Source organism: Pygoscelis adeliae, unplaced genomic scaffold (assembly GCF_000699105.1).
Source record: "Pygoscelis adeliae isolate BGI_AS28 unplaced genomic scaffold, ASM69910v1 Scaffold116, whole genome shotgun sequence".
NCBI classification, from domain to species: Eukaryota; Metazoa; Chordata; class Aves; order Sphenisciformes; family Spheniscidae; genus Pygoscelis; species Pygoscelis adeliae.
The window spans coordinates 2,518,626-2,523,850 of record NW_008825080.1 but is presented as its reverse complement, the minus strand read 5'-3'; positions in this window follow the sequence as shown (position 1 = coordinate 2,523,850).

The window sequence follows — 5,225 nt, the reverse complement described above, 5'->3', positions numbered from 1 at the left end:
TCAGGTTTAAAAGAAAAATCCTTTGGTTTTGGGTTTGGTTGTTGGTTTGGTTGGGTTTGGGTTGGTTTTGGTTGGGGGTTTTTTTGGGTTGTTTTTTTTTTTTTTTTTTTTAAAGACTTTAAAAAAACCTCCCTGAAAATACATTAAATTGATAAGACTTGTGAACTGCAATCTCAGTGGTCCGCTACCAAAATGCAACTGACTTTCTGGATGACTGAGAGCTGGTATTTAGACAAAGGCTGCTTAGGAGACTCACCTGCTGAATTCCCTCTATACCTTTGCTGGAGTGTGTTTGTCAGTGTACAACTTCTTAATCTGCAAAATAACAGTTTGCTAAATAAGTTCTTAAGTAATTTTCTAATGCTGTTGTCTCCTAGCTCTTCCTAACAGAACAGATCTGTAACTTAAAGGCACATCCGTAACACAGGGAATTCTAAAGTCAACTACAGAAATTCAGTTTAACCCAGTGGGATGTTCAGGAGATCCAAGACAACCATACAAACCTATATACTGTATATACCAGAGGAAGCACTTCGCACTCTATAAAAAAAGAAGGAAAGTGGGCAAGTTTTACCGACATCTAAAAATTCTTAGCTGGTCTCTTGGGTTTTATCTGTCAGTATCAGAAAACAGCAAAAATAAGGACACAAATTAAAGATTTCCTCCCAAGAAGTGAAAGAAGTCTGAATGATCCAGTAACTACGTTGGCTTTCACTTCTTTAAACCCAACAATGAGGTATCTGAAGTATCTGAACCAGCTACACACCTTAGTCATGTGCAGGTACGTTCTTTAAATTGAAGATTATAACAATGTTGAGAGAATATAAGAAGTGGTCAGAAAATAAATCAAAAATGTTGATGTTTTAGAAGACCTTACTTGAAGTTTGCTTCTTTGCTGTGCTTTAGCTTCTTCCGCTGTGTTACAAGGTTAAGACACTTAATCCCTTCAGAAAAACTGCTGTCCTCACTACTGTGCCACAGACTGTCCACGAGGAGAATTTCCAGTAGTGTGCAAGAACAGAGTCAGGGGTTACATGAGAGACTAACCCACAGAAGGGCTGCACCCAAAGATGGTGCTGGCTGATCTCAATGGTGACCAAGATGGGGGAAGTCCCAAACAAGTGCAAAAATGCCATCATGGCCATCTTCAAAAAAAAGCCAGAAGAACTGTACAAGGAACTACAGGCTGATCAGTCTAGTTTTGGTCCCTGGGAAAGTCACAGAGAAAGACCTCTACAAGAGGAAAAACATTACAGTCTGCTTAGGGAGACAACTTAGATGGGTAAAAATCAGTTGGATGACTGGCTTAGAGGTAGCAGTTAATGGCTCGTACTCCACCTGGACCACAGTAACGAAGTGGAGAACTACAGAGGCCCAACCTGTGACCTGTCCTGCTTAACAACTTTATCAGTGACCTGGGAGGAGTCACTCTTGTCAAGTTTGCAGATGACACCAAACCAGGGGGAACAGCCGATGAGCTGGAGAGCAGGGCTGCCATCCAGAGGGACCTGGGCAGCGTAGAAGAACAGGGCCTTGTGCAGTTCAGCATGGAGACATACCAAGCCCTGCCCCTAGGAAGTCAGAGCCCCAGGCAGTGGTCCAGGCTAGACACTGCTTGCCTGGGCAGCAGCTCTGCAGAAAAGTCCTTGGGGCCCTGGGGGACAGCGAGCTGCACAGGAGCCACCCTGGGGCTGGCAGCAGCGAAGGCCAGCAGCATCCAGCGCTGTAGTAGCAGGCGCACAACCAGGAGATGGAGGGAAGTGATGATCCCCCTTGACTCAGCGCTACTTAGACCACACCTAGATAAGATACTGAGAACTCTGGTTAGCGCTCCCCAGTCCAGGATGCTGCCAAACTGGAGAGAGCCCAGTGGAGGCCCACCAGGATGCTCAGGGGCCGGAGTACCTGCCCAGCAAGGGGAGCCTGAGGTCCTTCAGCCTGGAGAAGGGAAGGCTTTGGGGGCACCTCAGAGCAGCCTTCTGCCTACAGGCAGGTCACTGACAAGACAGCCAGGCTCTGTCATAGTGGCTGGATGAGAGACAACGGGCACAAGCTGAAACAAGACAAGTTCAGACTGGAGATAAAGAGAAACCTTTCTCCATATGGGGACAGTGCAGCAGCGCTGCAGGTTGCCCAGAAGCGCTGTGTAGTCTTTGTTCTTGGAGGTTTTCAAGACAGACTGCATAAAGCCCTGGGCCACGTGGTCTGACCTCCTCGCTGACTCTGCTTTGAGCAGGACGTTGGACTAGAGACCCTTGAGATTTCCTCCAGCCTTAACTGTGGCATGACACTGTCTACAGTGCTGTCAATCTTCAATGCAAAACTAAAAGTCTAGTGAGCTCTTTAACCTTTCGTTTACCTGTTAATTTAATAGGTGACCAGAATTCTACAACAAATCCAGTCTGTAAGCTGACAGCATCTTTACAAAGCTTCTGTCATGGAAGAAAAACACAGAAAAGTTTGAAAAACCTGCTAATTTGGATCCACAAGCCTGCATGGTATCACCTTCCACTCTTTTGGAGACTGGGGAGGAGGGGCCTTCATAAGTACCATCACACTGCCTGTTACGTATGCTCATCAGAAGTACAAAGAGAATTGCACGACTCTTCAAGCAGGTAATACAGTAACAACAAAACAAAGTCACATGTGCCAGAGCTCAGTGCTGCTCCACCTGCAGTTAGTGTAAAACACAAATTCAACAAAATCAGTACTGGACACAAAACATATAGGTTTTTTGGATCTAAACCTAAATTCATTCTTTTATATATATGACCAAAAAATAAAAAAATCAGTTCCATAGATCACAGAACTTATCACAGTCGGAGTACAAATGAGAAGACCTGCATTTACCTGTATCAGAGAAAACAGGAAGCAGATGTGCTGCTGCCATGCGGAGTGATAACAGAGCCCCTGTGTTAGCAAACAAAATTGCCAATGCAGCCGCAAGAGGTACATCACAACTCTTAAAAAACAATGCAGGACGTGAGTTTCCTCAAACCACCCAACTCATTAGCAGAACCCTGATGTTTGCTTTTAAAAAGGTCTGCTGTGTGTAGTCCTCATGCCAGGGATTACTGAACTTCAGTAACGGAGGACTTGATTCTTGTATAAGTAAACTGATTAAAACTTAGTAGCGTGTACGAAGTTCTTTGGATAAGAAGTGGCATATGAAACAGCTGTTAATCCTCCAATCTCCTTAGCAGGGAGGGAAGGTTCAGAGAGAGTGCAGTCAGCTAACAAGCATGCTCTACAGCAGTCAGACAAAGGGGATGTGAGAAACAGTTAATAGTTTCTGAGATGGCTATAAGTTACAGGAGTCTCATATTTTAAAGAACAAGTGGAAGGGACTGCATAAATACCAACCCTTAAGAAGAACTTTGAAAACCCCAGCCTAGCATTACCATAACAGACAAATCCTCAACAGTTTGACGAAGGCTCACAAAAAGGAATGACTACCACACAACCAGTTTGCTTACTGATAACTAAAAGAAGCTTTTTTAGGTTTACCAGTTATTGGGCATTATATTCCCAATCCACACTAGAAACCGTTATACAGATTCCCAATGTTTGGAACAATCGTGATCTCATCTGGTTACTGACCTCAGGACTCTGCAGTTGCAGTGTCTAACATCCAGAAGCAGAGCAATAGTAACTGATCAGCCCCACTTGTGAGTCATCATCTTGAGCTCCATCCATGCTAAGGTACACTATCTAACCTACATCCATCAGAGCCTGGGCGAAAACAGATGTTACTGGGAAAATGAGAACTACTGGGGGAGAAAATGAGAAATAAACTTTAGCATTTGACCTTCCTGTTCTTCACTTAGACAGACTCTATCTACACATTAATTGAAAATTCTGCTCAACTAAATTAGTAACTACATATAAAAACATTGCAAGAAGTCAACATATTAAGACCCAGCAGAAAGGCTGTCTTCTTCCATAGTTGCACAAAGTCTACAGAGTTCCCTGTTTTTCCTGTTGTACTGTCAGCTATGTGGCCTCCACTGAAAGATCCTAAAAGCCACCCTCCGTAGAAAGTTCTCTTTCGCCAATGGAAAAATTGTCCCAGATAGGCAAGCAACTGGGGGGGAGAGGGGGAGATTTGTACAAGTACGTACGTGCATGTACATGATCATTCCTACAAATCAGTCTATCACATATGCTCTCTAGATCTACTTATCTATTTTTCCCTTCCCTTACTCTATTTTTCTTTCTCTTCTGTTTTCTTTGCTAGTTACAGTAAGTTTTCTGGTACTCTAAATACACCAATGAAGAACTCAATCTGTGCATGTGGTAAAACAGCTTTACATATGGCAATACAGGAACAGTACAAGTCTCTACGTATTCTAAAATGTTAATAAAAATCCTAAATATCTTTTAAGATTTCCCCCGGGGAAATGCCAAGATGAACAGAAGCATGAGAGGATGGCTACTGGTTGAAGTAAACCTCCACTTCCCTTCTTCCTTCCTCCTACCCTTTCCCTTTCCCTCACTCTGCGCCTCCTCCCTCCTGCAGCACAGAAGCAGTAGATCAGACAACTATCTACTGTATTTTATTATCTACTGACAATTACATACTCTATGGTCAGTCTTAATTTATCACTCTCCTGCAGCTGCAAGATTGCATCAGGCAGAAACCTTTTGACTGGCTGGGCTACCATGACCTTTAGGGCACACCCCAGCATGTGTTGACTACCAGTATATGTTGGGGACCGTAAGACCTCATTTTAGAATGTCAGGACACAGTGATCAAATACAGTTCTACTCCGGATATGAATAAAAATCCACGTGCATAACCCACCTCTTTCCAAGCCCAGCTTTTCCACTACAATAAAACAGTGGGAAAATGAGAATTTTCTATGCTCTTTCCTGTTGTACATTCTATTTTACTTTCTGTTCTCCAGAAATTTCAACACTTTTTATTTTTTTAAATTCTCTCAGGAGATGGATATGTGTAGTTCAAAATGCAAGAGTATAAATCATTTACACAGCACCAACATTTGCACACAAATCCTGGGCAGAGTAAACGAGCACAGTCAGTGAATAAGATTTAAAAATGGTTTGCTGTCACACTGCTGCATTTTGGCAATATGTCATTATTTGGATCAATGTGGGCATTTCCAGCCTTCGCTGAACTCTCTGCACACCATACTATGCTGAATGGTGCCAGAGGACCAGCTGATGTCATAAACACTAACTTCAGATTTGAAGTGACAAAGAAA